We start from the raw sequence: 14,636 nt of genomic DNA, 5'->3' as shown, positions 1-14,636 counted from the left end.
AGCTAGAGAGTGCCGCGTTGACCACTGCGCATGAAGAAATAACCACCTGCAACGTTTGGTTTAGGTTTTGGGTGCATTTTTAATTTTATTGCTTAAATCGCATTTTCTCGTCGAGCTGAGCACGTTTTCTGAAATGCGCTCCTCCCGTCACTCTGGTTGGGTGTGCATAGTAAAAAGTGCTCTTGGCAGCTAGAGAGTGCCGCGTTGACCACTGCGCATGAAGAAATAACCACCTGCAATGTTTGGTTTAGGTTTTGGGTGCATTTTTAATTTTATAGCTTAAATCGCATTTTCTCAACGAGCTGAGCACGTTTTCTGAAATGTGCTCCTCCCGTCACTCTGGTTGGGTGCGCATAGTAAAAAGTGCTCTTGGCAGCTAGAGAGTGCCGCGTTGACCACTGCGCATGAAGAAATGACCATCTGCAACGTTTGGTTTAGGTTTTGGGTGCATTTTTAATTTTATTGCTTAAATCGCATTTTCTCGACGAGCTGAGCACGTTTTCTGAAATGTGCTCCTCCCGTCACTCTGGTTGGGTGCGCATAGTAAAAAGTGCTCTTGGCAGCTAGAGAGTGCCTTGTTGACTGCTGCGCATGAAGAAATAACCACCTGCAACGTTTGGTTTAGGTTTTAGGTGCATTTTTAAATTTATTGCTTAAATCGCATTTTCTCGACGAGCTGAGCACGTTTTCTGAAATGTGCTCCTCCCGTCACTCTGGTTGGGTGTGCATAGTAAAAAGTGCTCTTGGCAGCTAGAGAGTGCCGCGTTGACCACTGCGCATGAAGAAATGACCATCTGCAACGTTTGGTTTAGGTTTTGGGTGCATTTTTAATTTTATTGCTTAAATCGCATTTTCTCAACGAGCTGAGCACGTTTTCTGAAATGTGCTCCTCCCGTCACTCTGGTTGGGTGCGCATAGTAAAACGTGCTCTTGGCAGCTAGAGAGTGCCGCGTTGACCACTGCGCATGAAGAAATGACCATCTGCAACGTTTGGTTTAGGTTTTGGGTGCATTTTTAATTTTATTGCTTAAATCGCATTTTCTCGACGAGCTGAGCACGTTTTCTGGAATGTGCTCCTCCCGTCACTCTGGTTGGGTGCGCATAGTAAAAAGTGCTCTTGGCAGCTAGAGAGTGCCGCGTTGACCACTGCGCATGAAGAAATAACCACCTGCAACGTTTGGTTTAGGTTTTGGGTGCATTTTTAATTTTATTGCTTAAATCGCATTTTCTCGACGAGCTGAGCACGTTTTCTGAAATGCGCTCCTCCCGTCACTCTGGTTGGGTGTGCATAGTAAAAAGTGCTCTTGGCAGCTAGAGAGTGCCGCGTTGACCACTGCACATGAAGAAATGACCATCTGCAACGTTTGGTTTAGGTTTTGGGTGCATTTTTAATTTTATTGCTTAAATCGCATTTTCTCGACGAGCTGAGCACGTTTTCTGAAATGTGCTCCTCCCGTCACTCTGGTTGGGTGCGCACAGTAAAAAGTGCTCTTGGCAGCTAGAGAGTGCCGTGTTGACTGCTGCGCATGAAGAAATAACCACCTGCAACGTTTGGTTTAGGTTTTAGGTGCATTTTTAATTGTACGGCTTAAATGGCATTTTCTCGACGAGCTGAGCACGTTTTCTGAAATGTGCTCCTCCCGTCACTCTGGTTGGGTGCGCATAGTAAAAAGTGCTCTTGGCAGCTAGAGAGTGCCGCGTTGACTGCTGCGCATGAAGAAATAACCACCTGCAACGGTTGGTTTAGGTTTTAGGTGCATTTTTAATTTTATTGCTTAAATCGCATTTTCTCGACGAGCTGAGCACGTTTTCTGAAATGTGCTCCTCCCGTCACTCTGGTTGGGTGCGAATAGTAAAAAGTGCTCTTGGCAGCTAGAGAGTGCCGCGTTGACCACTGCGCATTAAGAAATAACCACCTGCAACGTTTGGTTTAGGTTTTGGGTGCATTTTTAATTTTATTGCTTAAATCGCATTTTCTCGTCGAGCTGAGCACGTTTTCTGAAATGCGCTCCTCCCGTCTCTCTGGTTGGGTGCGCATAGTAAAAAGTGCTCTTGGCAGCTAGAGAGTGCCGCGTTGACCACTGCGCATGAAGAAATAACCACCTGCAACGTTTGGTTTAGGTTTTGGGTGCATTTTTAATTTTATTGCTTAAATTGCATTTACTCGACGAGCTGAGCACGTTTTCTGAAATGTGCTCCTCCCGTCACTCTGGTTGGGTGTGCATAGTAAAAAGTGCTCTTGGCAGCTAGAGAGTGCCGCGTTGACTGCTGCGCACGAAGAAATAACCACCTGCAACGTTTGGTTTAGGTTTTGGGTGCATTTTTAATTTTATTGCTTAAATCGCATTTTCTCGACGAGCTGAGCACGTTTTCTGAAATGTGCTCCTCCCGTCACTCTGGTTTTGTGTGCATAGTAAAAAGTTCTCTTGGCAGCTAGAGAGTGCCGCGTTGACCACTGCGCATGAAGAAATGACCATCTGCAACGTTTGGTTTAGGTTTTAGGTGCATTTTTAATTTTATTGCTTAAATCGCATTTTCTGGACGAGCTGAGCACGTTTTCTGAAATGTGCTCCTCCCGTCACTCTGGTTGGGTGCGCATAGTAAAAAGTGCTCTTGGCAGCTAGAGAGTGCCGCGTTGACCACTGCGCATGAAGAAATAACCACCTGCAACGTTTGGTCTAGGTTTTGGGTGCATTTTTAATTTTATTGCTTAAATTGCATTTACTCGACGAGCTGAGCACGTTTTCTGAAATGTGCTCCTCCCGTCACTCTGGTTGGGTGCGCATAGTAAAAAGTGCTCTTGGCAGCTAGAGAGTGCCGCGTTGACTGCTGCGCACGAAGAAATAACCACCTGCAACGTTTGGTTTAGGTTTTAGGTGCATTTTTAATTTTATTGCTTAAATCGCATTTGCTCGACGAGCTGAGCACGTTTTCTGAAATGTGCTCCTCCCGTCACTCTGGTTGGGTGCGAATAGTAAAAAGTGCTCTTGGCAGCTAGAGAGTGCCGCCTTTGACCACTGCGCATTAAGAAATAACCACCTGCAACGTTTGGTTTAGGTTTTGGGTGCATTTTTAATTTTATTGCTTAAATCGCATTTTCTCGACGAGCTGAGCACGTTTTCTGAAATGCGCTCCTCCCGTCACTCTGGTTGGGTGTGCATCGTAAAAAGTGCTCTTGGCAGCTAGAGAGTGCCGCGTTGATCACTGCACATGAAGAAATGACCATCTGCAACGTTTGGTTTAGGTTTTGGGTGCATTTTTAATTTTATTGCTTAAATCGCATTTTCTCGACGAGCTGAGCACGTTTTCTGAAATGTGCTCCTCCCGTCACTCTGGTTGGGTGCGCATAGTAAAATGTGCTCTTGGCAGCTAGAGAGTGCCGTGTTGACTGCTGCGCATGAAGAAATAACCACCTGCAAGTTTTGGTTTAGGTTTTAGGTGCATTTTTAATTTTATTGCTTAAATCGCATTTTCTCGACGAGCTGAGCACGTTTTCTGAAATGCGCTCCTCCCGTCACTCTGGTTGGGGTCGCATAGTAAAAAGTGCTCTTGGCAGCTAGAGAGTGCCGCGTTGACCACTGCGCATGAAGAAATAACCACCTGCAACGTTTGGTTTAGGTTTTAGGTGCATTTTTAATTGTATTGCTTAAATCGCATTTTCTGGACGAGCTGAGCACGTTTTCTGAAATGTGCTCCTCCCGTCACTCTGGTTGGGTGCGCATAGTAAAAAGTGCTCTTGGCAGCTAGAGAGTGCCGCGTTGACCACTGCGCATGAAGAAATAACCACCTGCAACGTTTGGTTTAGGTTTTGGGTGCATTTTTAATTTCATTGCTTAAATCGCATTTTCTCGTCGAGCTGAGCACGTTTTCTGAAATGTGCTCCTCCCGTCACTCTGGTTGGGTGTGCATAGTAAAAAGTGCTCTTGGCAGCTAGAGAGTGCCGCGTTGACCACTGCGCATTAAGAAATGACCATCTGCAACGTTTGGTTTCGGTTTTCGGTGCATTTTTAATTTTATTGCTTAAATCGCATTTTCTCGACGAGTTGAGCACGTTTTCTGAAATGTGCTCCTCACGTCACTCTGGTTGGGTGCACATAGTAAAAAGTGCTCTTGGCAGCTAGAGAGTGCCGCGTTGACCAATGCGCATGAAGAAATAACCACCTGCAACGTTTGGTTTAGGTTTTTAGGTGCATTTTTAATTTTATTGCTTAAATCGCATTTTCTCGACGAGCTGAGCACGTTTTCTGAAATGTGCTCCTCCCGTCACTCTGGTTGGGTGCACATAGTAAAAAGTGCTCTTGGCAGCTAGAGAGTGCCGCGTTGACTGCTGCATATGAAGAAATAACCACCTACAACGTTTGGTTTAGGTTTTAGGTGCATTTTTAATTTTATTGCTTAAATCGCATTTTCTCGACGAGCTGAGCACGTTTTCTAAAATGTGCTCCTCCCGTCACTCTGGTTGGGTGCGCATAGTAAAAAGTGCTCTTGGCAGCTCGAGAGTGCCGCGTTGACTGCTGCGCATGAAGAAATAACCACCTGCAACGTTTGGTTTAGGTTTTAGGTGCATTTTTAATTTTATTGCTTAAATCGCATTTTCTCGACGAGCTGAGCACGTTTTCTGAAATGTGCTCCTCCCGTCACTCTGGTTGGGTGCGCATAGTAAAAAGTGCTCTTGGCAGCTAGAGAGTGCCGCGTTGACCACTGCGCATGAAGAAATAACCACCTGCAACGTTTGGTTTAGGTTTTGGGTGAATTTTTAATTTTATTGCTTAAATCGCATTTTCTCGTCGAGCTGAGCACGTTTTCTAAAATGCGCTCCTCCCGTCACTCTGGTTGGGTGTGCATAGTAAAAAGTGCTCTTGGCAGCTAGAGAGTGCCGCGTTGACCACTGCGCATGAAGAAATAACCACCTGCAACGTTTGGTTTAGGTTTTGGGTGCATTTTTAATTTTATTGCTTAAATCGCATTTTCTGGACGAGCTGAGCACGTTTTCTGAAATGTGCTCCTCCCGTCACTCTGGTTGGGTGCGCATAGTAAAAAGTGCTCTTGGCAGCTAGAGAGTGCCGCGTTGACCACTGCGCATGAAGAAATAACCACCTGCAACGTTTGGTTTAGGTTTTGGGTGCATTTTTAATTTTATTGCTTAAATCGCATTTACTCGACGAGCTGAGCACGTTTTCTGAAATGTGCTCCTCCCGTCACTCTGGTTGGGTGCGCATAGTAAAAAGTCCTCTTGGCAGCTAGAGAGTGCCGCGTTGACTGCTGCGCACGAAGAAATAACCACCTGCAAGGTTTGGTTTAGGTTTTGGGTGTATTTTTAATTTTATTGCTTAAATCGCATTTTCTCGACGAGCTGAGCACGTTTTCTGAAATGTGCTCCTCCCGTCACTCTGGTTGGGTGCGCATAGTAAAAAGTGCTCTTGGCAGCTAGAGAGTGCCGCGTTGACCACTGCGCATGAAGAAATAACCTCCTGCAACGTTTGGTTTAGGTTTTGGGTGCATTTTTAATTTTATTGCTTAAATCGCATTTTCTCGTCGAGCTGAGCACGTTTTCTGGAATGTGCTCCTCCCGTCACTCTGGTTGGGTATGCATAGTAAAAAGTGCTCTTGGCAGCTAGAGAGTGCCGCGTTGACCACTGCGCATGAAGAAATGACCATCTGCAACGTTTGGTTTAGGTTTTAGGTGCATTTTTAATTTTATTGCTTAAATCGCATTGTCTGGACGAGCTGAGCACGTTTTCTGAAATGTGCTCCTCCCGTCACTCTGGTTGGGTGTGCATAGTAAAAAGTGCTCTTGGCAGCTAGAGAGTGCCGCGTTGACCACTGCGCATGAAGAAATAACCACCTGCAACGTTTGGTTTAGGTTTTGGGTGCATTTTTAATTTTATTGCTTAAATTGCATTTACTCGACGAGCTGAGCACGTTTTCTAAAATGTGCTCCTCCCGTCACTCTGGTTGGGTGCTCATAGTAAAAAGTGCTGTTGGCAGCTAGAGAGTGCCGCGTTGACTGCTGCGCACGAAGAAATAACCACCTGCAACGTTTGGTTTAGGTTTTAGGTGCATTTTTAATTTCATTGCTTAAATCGCATTTTCTCAACGAGCTGAGCACGTTTTCTGAAATGTGCTCCTCCCGTCACTCTGGTTGGGTGCGCATAGTAAAAAGTGCTCTTGGCAGCTAGAGAGTGCCGCGTTGACCACTGCGCATGAAGAAATAACCACCTGCAACGTTTGGTTTAGGTTTTAGGTGCATTTTTAATTTTATTGCTTAAATCGCATTTTCTCGACGAGCTGAGCACGTTTTCTGAAATGTGCTCCTCCCGTCACTCTGGTTGGGTGCGCATAGTAAAAAATGCTCTTGGCAGCTAGAGAGTGCCGCGTTGACCACTGCGCATGAAGAAATAACCACCTGCAACGTTTGGTTTAATGTTTTGGGTGCATTTTTAATTTTATTGCTTAAATCGCATTTTCTCGACGAGCTGAGCACGTTTTCTGAAATGTGCTCCTCCCGTCACTCTGGTTGGGTGCGCATAGTAAAAAGTGCTCTTGGCAGCTAGAGAGTGCCGCGTTGACTGCTGCGCATGAAGAAATAACCACCTGCAACGTTTGGTTTAGGTTTTAGGTGCATTTTTAATTTTATTGCTTAAATCGCATTTTCTCGACGAGCTGAGCACGTTTTCTGAAATGTGCTCCTCCCGTCACTCTGGTTGGGTGCGCATAGTAAAAAGTGCTCTTGGCAGCTAGAGAGTGCCGCGTTGACCACTGCGCATGAAGAAATAACCACCTGCAACGTTTGGTTTAGGTTTTGGGTGCATTTTTAATTTTATTGCTTAAATCGCATTGTCTCGTCGAGCTGAGCACGTTTTCTGAAATGCGCTCCTCCCGTCACTCTGGTTGGGTGTGCATAGTAAAAGGTGCTCTTGGCAGCTACAGAGTGCCGCGTTGACCACTGCGCATGAAGAAATGACCATCTGCAATGTTTGGTTTAGGTTTTAGGTGCATTTTTAATTTTATTGCTTAAATCGCATTATCTGGACGAGCTAAGCACGTTTTCTGAAATGTGCTCCTCCCGTCACTCTGGTTTTGTGTGCATAGTAAAAAGTGCTCTTGGCAGCTAGAGAGTGCCGCGTTGACCACTGCGCATGAAGAAATGACCATCTGCAACGTTTGGTTTAGGTTTTAGGTGCATTTTTAATTTTATTGCTTAAATCGCATTTTCTGGACGAGCTGAGCACGTTTTCTGAAATGTGCTCCTCCCGTCACTCTGGTTGGGTGCGCATAGTAAAAAGTGCTCTTGGCAGCTAGAGAGTGCCGCGTTGACCACTGCGCATGAAGAAATAACCACCTGCAACGTTTGGTTTAGGTTTTGGGTGCATTTTTAATTTTATTGCTTAAATCGCATTTTCTCAACGAGCTGAGCACGTTTTCTGAAATGTGCTCCTCCTGTCACTCTGGTTGGGTGCGCATAGTAAAAAGTGCTCTTGGCAGCTAGAGAGTGCCGCGTTCACCACTGCGCATGAAGAAATAACCACCTGCAACGTTTGGTTTAGGTTTTGGGTGCATTTTTAATTTTATTGCTTAAATCGCATTTTCTCGACGAGCTGAGCACGTTTTCTGAAATGTGCTCCTCCCGTCACTCTGGTTGGGTGCGCATAGTAAAAAGTGCTCTTGGCAGCTAGAGAGTGCCGCGTTGACCACTGCGCATGAAGAAATGACCATCTGCAACGTTTGGTTTAGGTTCTGGGTGCATTTTTAATTTTATTGCTTAAATCGCATTTTCTCGACGAGCTGAGCACGTTTTCTGGAACGTGCTCCTCCCGTCACTCTGGTTGGGTGTGCATAGTAAAAAGTGCTCTTGGCAGCGAGAGAGTGCCGCGTTGACCACTGCACATGAAGAAATGACCATCTGCAACGTTTGGTTTAGGTTTTGGGTGCATTTTTAATGTTATTGCTTAAATCGCATTTTCCCGACGAGCTGAGCACGTTTTCTGGAATGTGCTCCTCCCGTCACTCTGGTTGGGTGTGTATAGTAAAAAGTGCTCTTGGCAGCTAGAGAGTGCCGCGTTGACCACTGCGCATGAAGAAATGACCATCTGCAGCGTTTGGTTTAGGTTTTAGGTGCATTTTTAATTTTATTGCTTAAATCGCATTTTCTCGACGAGCTGAGCACGTTTTCTGAAATGTGCTCCTCCCGTCACTCTGGTTGGGTGCGCATAGTAAAAAGTGCTCTTGGCAGCTAGAGAGTGCCGCGTTCACCACTGCGCATGAAGAAATAACCACCTGCAACGTTTGGTTTAGGTTTTGGGTGCATTTTTAATTTTATTGCTTAAATCGCATTTACTCGACGAGCTGAGCACGTTTTCTGAAATGTGCTCCTCCCGTCACTCTGGTTGGGTGCGCATAGTAAAAAGTGCTCTTGGCAGCTAGAGAGTGCCGCGTTGACTGCTGCGCACGAAGAAATAACCACCTGCAACGTTTGGTTTAGGTTTTAGGTGCATTTTTAATTTTATTGCTTAAATCGCATTTTTCTCGACGAGCTGAGCACGTTTTCTGGAATGTGCTCCTCCCGTCACTCTGGTTGGGTGCGCATAGTAAAAAGTGCTCTTGGCAGCTAGAGAGTGCCGCGTTGACCACTGCATATGAAGAAATAACCACCTGCAACGTTTGGTATAGATTTTCGGTGCATTTTTAATTTTATTGCTTAAATCGCATTTTCTCGACGAGCTGAGCACGTTTTCTGAAATGTGCTCCTCCCGTCACTCTGGGTGGGTGCGCATAGTAAAAAGTGCTCTTGGCAGCTAGAGAGTGCCGCGTTGACCACTGGACATGAAGAAATAACCACCTGCAACGTTTGGTTTAGGTTTTAGGTGCATTTTTAATTGTATTGCTTAAATCGCATTTTCTCGACGAGCTGAGCACGTTTTCTGAAATGTGCTCGTCCCGTCACTCTGGTTGGGTGCGCATAGTAAAAAGTGCTCTTGGCAGCTAGAGAGTGCCGCGTTGACTGCTGCGCACGAAGAAATAACCACCTGCAACGTTTGGTTTAGGTTTTAGGTGCATTTTTAATTTTATTGCTTAAATCGCATTTTCTCGAAGAGCTGAGCACGTTTTCTGAAATGTGCTCCTCCCGTCACTCTGGTTGGGTGCGCATAGTAAAATGTGCTCTTGGCAGCTAGAGAGTGCCGCGTTGACCACTGCGCATGAAGAAATAACCACCTGCAACGTTTGGTTTAGGTTTTAGGTGCATTTTTAATTTTATTGCTTAAATCGCATTTTCTCGACGAGCTGAGCACGTTTTCTGAAATGTGCTCCTCCCGTCACTCTGGTTGGGTGCGCATAGTAAAAAGTGCTCTTGGCAGCTAGAGAGTGCCGCGTTGACCACTGCGCATGAAGAAATAACCACCTGCAACGTTTGGTTTGGGTTTTAGGTGCATTTTTAATTTTATTGCTTAAATCGCATTTTCTCGACGAGCTGAGCACGTTTTCTGAAACGTGCTCCTCCCGTCACTCTGGTTGGGTGCGCATAGTAAAAAGTGCTCTTGGCAGCTAGAGAGTGCCGCGTTGACCACTGCGCATGAAGAAATGACCATCTGCAACGTTTGGTTTAGGTTTTGGGTGCATTTTTAATTTTATTGCTTAAATCGCATTTTCTCGACGAGCTGAGCACGTTTTCTGAAATGTGCTCCTCCCGTCACTCTGGTTGGGTGCGCATAGTAAAAAGTGCTCTTGGCAGCTAGAGAGTGCCGCGTTGACCACTGCGCATGAAGAAATAACCACCTGCAACGTTTGGTTTAGGTTTTGGGTGCATTTTTAATTTTATTGCTTAAATCGCATTTTCTCGACGAGCTGAGCACGTTTTCTGAAATGTGCTCCTCCCGTCACTCTGGTTGGGTGCGCATAGTAAAAAATGCTCTTGGCAGCTAGAGAGTGCCGCGTTGACCACTGCGCATGAAGAAATGACCATCTGCAACGTTTGGTTTAGGTTTTGGGTGCATTTTTAATTTTATTGCTTAAATCGCATTTTCTCGACGAGCTGAGCACGTTTTCTGGAATGTGCTCCTCCCGTCACTCTGGTTGGGTGCGCATAGTAAAAAGTGCTCTTGGCAGCGAGAGAGTGCCGCTTTGACCACTGCGCATCAAGAAATAACCACCTGCAACGTTTGGTTTAGGTTTTAGGTGCATTTTTAATTTTATTGCTTAAATCGCATTGTCTGGACGAGCTGAGCACGTTTTCTGAAATGTGCTCCTCCCGTCACTCTGGTTGGGTGTGCATAGTAAAAAGTGCTCTTGGCAGCTAGAGAGTGCCGCGTTGACCACTGCGCATGAAGAAATAACCACCTGCAACGTTTGGTTTAGGTTTTGGGTTCATTTTTAATTTTATTGCTTAAATTGCATTTTCTCGACGAGCTGAGCACGTTTTCTGAAATGTGCTCCTCCCGTCACTCTGGTTGGGTGCGCATAGTAAAAAGTGCTGTTGGCAGCTAGAGAGTGCCGCGTTGACTGCTGCGCACGAAGAAATAACCACCTGCAACGTTTGGTTTAGGTTTTAGGTGCATTTTTAATTTCATTGCTTAAATCGCATTTTCTCAACGAGCTGAGCACGTTTTCTGAAATGTGCTCCTCCCGTCACTCTGGTTGGGTGCGCATAGTAAAAAGTGCTCTTGGCAGCTAGAGAGTGCCGCGTTGACCACTGCGCATGAAGAAATAACCACCTGCAACGTTTGGTTTAGGTTTTAGGTGCATTTTTAATTTTATTGCTTAAATCGCATTTTCTCGACGAGCTGAGCACGTTTTCTGAAATGTGCTCCTCCCGTCACTCTGGTTGGGTGCGCATAGTAAAAAATGCTCTTGGCAGCTAGAGAGTGCCGCGTTGACCACTGCGCATGAAGAAATAACCACCTGCAACGTTTGGTTTAATGTTTTGGGTGCATTTTTAATTTTATTGCTTAAATCGCATTTTCTCGACGAGCTGAGCACGTTTTCTGAAATGTGCTCCTCCCGTCACTCTGGTTGGGTGCGCATAGTAAAAAGTGCTCTTGGCAGCTAGAGAGTGCCGCGTTGACTGCTGCGCATGAAGAAATAACCACCTGCAACGTTTGGTTTAGGTTTTAGGTGCATTTTTAATTTTATTGCTTAAATCGCATTTTCTCGACGAGCTGAGCACGTTTTCTGAAATGTGCTCCTCCCGTCACTCTGGTTGGGTGCGCATAGTAAAAAGTGCTCTTGGCAGCTAGAGAGTGCCGCGTTGACCACTGCGCATGAAGAAATAACCACCTGCAACGTTTGGTTTAGGTTTTGGGTGCATTTTTAATTTTATTGCTTAAATCGCATTGTCTCGTCGAGCTGAGCACGTTTTCTGAAATGCGCTCCTCCCGTCACTCTGGTTGGGTGTGCATAGTAAAAGGTGCTCTTGGCAGCTACAGAGTGCCGCGTTGACCACTGCGCATGAAGAAATGACCATCTGCAATGTTTGGTTTAGGTTTTAGGTGCATTTTTAATTTTATTGCTTAAATCGCATTATCTGGACGAGCTGAGCACGTTTTCTGAAATGTGCTCCTCCCGTCACTCTGGTTTTGTGTGCATAGTAAAAAGTGCTCTTGGCAGCTAGAGAGTGCCGCGTTGACCACTGCGCATGAAGAAATGACCATCTGCAACGTTTGGTTTAGGTTTTAGGTGCATTTTTAATTTTATTGCTTAAATCGCATTTTCTGGACGAGCTGAGCACGTTTTCTGAAATGTGCTCCTCCCGTCACTCTGGTTGGGTGCGCATAGTAGAAAGTGCTCTTGGCAGCTAGAGAGTGCCGCGTTGACCACTGCGCATGAAGAAATAACCACCTGCAACGTTTGGTTTAGGTTTTGGGTGCATTTTTAATTTTATTGCTTAAATCGCATTTTCTCGTCGAGCTGAGCACGTTTTCTGAAATGCGCTCCTCCCGTCTCTCTGGTTGGGTGTGCATCGTAAAAAGTGCTCTTGGCAGCTAGAGAGTGCCGCGTTGACCACTGCGCATGAAGAAATGACCATCTGCAACGTTTGGTTTAGGTTTTGGGTGCATTTTTAATTTTATTGCTTAAATCGCATTTTCTCGACGAGCTGAGCACGTTTTCTGGAATGTGCTCCTCCCGTCACTCTGGTTGGGTGCGCATAGTAAAAAGTGCTCTTGGCAGCTAGAGAGTGCCGCGTTGACTGCTGCGCACGAAGAAATAACCACCTGCAACGTTTGGTTTAGGTTTTAGGTGCATTTTTAATTTTATTGCTTAAATCGCATTTTCTCGACGAGCTGAGCACGTTTTCTGAAATGTGCTCCTCCCGTCACTCTGGTTGGGTGCGCATAGTAAAAAGTGCTCTTGGCAGCTAGAGAGTGCCGCGTTGACCACTGCGCATGAAGAAATAACCACCTGCAACGTTTGGTTTAGGTTTTAGGTGCATTTTTAATTTTATTGCTTAAATCGCATTTTCTCGACGAGCTGAGCACGTTTTCTGAAATGTGCTCCTCCCGTCACTCTGGTTGGGTGCGCAAAGGAAAAAATGCTCTTGGCAGCTAGAGAGTGCCGCGTTGACCATTGCGCATGAAGAAATAACCACCTGCAACGTTTGGTTTAATGTTTTGGGTGCATTTTTAATTTTATTGCTTAAATCGCATTTTCTCGACGAGCTGAGCACGTTTTCTGAAATGTGCTCCTCCCGTCACTCTGGTTGGGTGCACATAGTAAAAAGTGCTCTTGGCAGCTAGAGAGTGCCGCGTTGACCAATGCGCATGAAGAAATAACCACCTGCAACGTTTGGTTTAGGTTTTTAGGTGCATTTTTAATTTTATTGCTTAAATCGCATTTTCTCGACGAGCTGAGCACGTTTTCTGAAATGTGCTCCTCCCGTCACTCTGGTTGGGTGTGCATAGTAAAAAGTGCTCTTGGCAGCTAGAGAGTGCCGCGTTGACTGCTGCATATGAAGAAATAACCACCTGCAACGTTTGGTTTAGGTTTTGGGTGCATTTTTAATTTTATTGCTTAAATCGCATTTTCTCGTCGAGCTGAGCACGTTTTCTGAAATGCGCTCCTCCCGTCACTCTGGTTGGGTGCGCATAGTAAAAAGTGCTCTTGGCAGCTAGAGAGTGCCGCGTTGACCACTGCGCATGAAGAAATAACCACCTGCAACGTTTGGTTTAGGTTTTGGGTGCATTTTTAATTTTATTGCTTAAATCGCATTTTCTCAACGAGCTGAGCACGTTTTCTGAAATGTGCTCCTCCTGTCACTCTGGTTGGGTGCGCATAGTAAAAAGTGCTCTTGGCAGCTAGAGAGTGCCGCGTTCACCACTGCGCATGAAGAAATGACCATCTGCAACGTTTGGTTTAGGTTTTAGGTGCATTTTTAATTTTATTGCTTAAATCGCATTTTCTCGACGAGCTGAGCACGTTTTCTGAAATGTGCTCCTCCCGTCACTCTGGTTGGGTGCGCATAGTAAAAAGTGCTCTTGGCAGCTAGAGAGTGCCGCGTTCACCACTGCGCATGAAGAAATAACCACCTGCAACGTTTGGTTTAGGTTTTGGGTGCATTTTTAATTTTATTGCTTAAATCGCATTTACTCGACGAGCTGAGCACGTTTTCTGAAATGTGCTCCTCCCGTCACTCTGGTTGGGTGCGCATAGTAAAAAGTGCTCTTGGCAGCTAGAGAGTGCCGCGTTGACTGCTGCGCACGAAGAAATAACCACCTGCAACGTTTGGTTTAGGTTTTAGGTGCATTTTTAATTTTATTGCTTAAATCGCATTTTTCTCGACGAGCTGAGCACGTTTTCTGGAATGTGCTCCTCCCGTCACTCTGGTTGGGTGCGCATAGTAAAAAGTGCTCTTGGCAGCTAGAGAGTGCCGCGTTGACCACTGCATATGAAGAAATAACCACCTGCAACGTTTGGTATAGATTTTCGGTGCATTTTTAATTTTATTGCTTAAATCGCATTTTCTCGACGAGCTGAGCACGTTTTCTGAAATGTGCTCCTCCCGTCACTCTGGGTGGGTGCGCATAGTAAAAAGTGCTCTTGGCAGCTAGAGAGTGCCGCGTTGACCACTGCACATGAAGAAATAACCACCTGCAACGTTTGGTTTAGGTTTTAGGTGCATTTTTAATTGTATTGCTTAAATCGCATTTTCTCGACGAGCTGAGCACGTTTTCTGAAATGTGCTCGTCCCGTCACTCTGGTTGGGTGCGCATAGTAAAAAGTGCTCTTGGCAGCTAGAGAGTGCCGCGTTGACTGCTGCGCACGAAGAAATAACCACCTGCAACGTTTGGTTTAGGTTTTAGGTGCATTTTTAATTTTATTGCTTAAATCGCATTTTCTCGAAGAGCTGAGCACGTTTTCTGAAATGTGCTCCTCCCGTCACTCTGGTTGGGTGCGCATAGTAAAATGTGCTCTTGGCAGCTAGAGAGTGCCGCGTTGACCACTGCGCATGAAGAAATAACCACCTGCAACGTTTGGTTTAGGTTTTAGGTGCATTTTTAATTTTATTGCTTAAATCGCATTTTCTCGACGAGCTGAGCACGTTTTCTGAAATGTGCTCCTCCCGTCACTCTGGTTGGGTGCGCATAGTAAAAAGTGCTCTTGGCAACTAGAGAGTGCCGCGTTGACCACTGCGCATGAAGAAATAA

The sequence above is a fragment of the Syngnathus scovelli genome, unplaced genomic scaffold (genome assembly GCF_024217435.2).
Source record: "Syngnathus scovelli strain Florida unplaced genomic scaffold, RoL_Ssco_1.2 HiC_scaffold_31, whole genome shotgun sequence".
NCBI classification, from domain to species: Eukaryota; Metazoa; Chordata; class Actinopteri; order Syngnathiformes; family Syngnathidae; genus Syngnathus; species Syngnathus scovelli.
The sequence above is the reverse complement of the archived record's forward strand: the minus strand, read 5'-3'. Positions refer to the sequence as shown.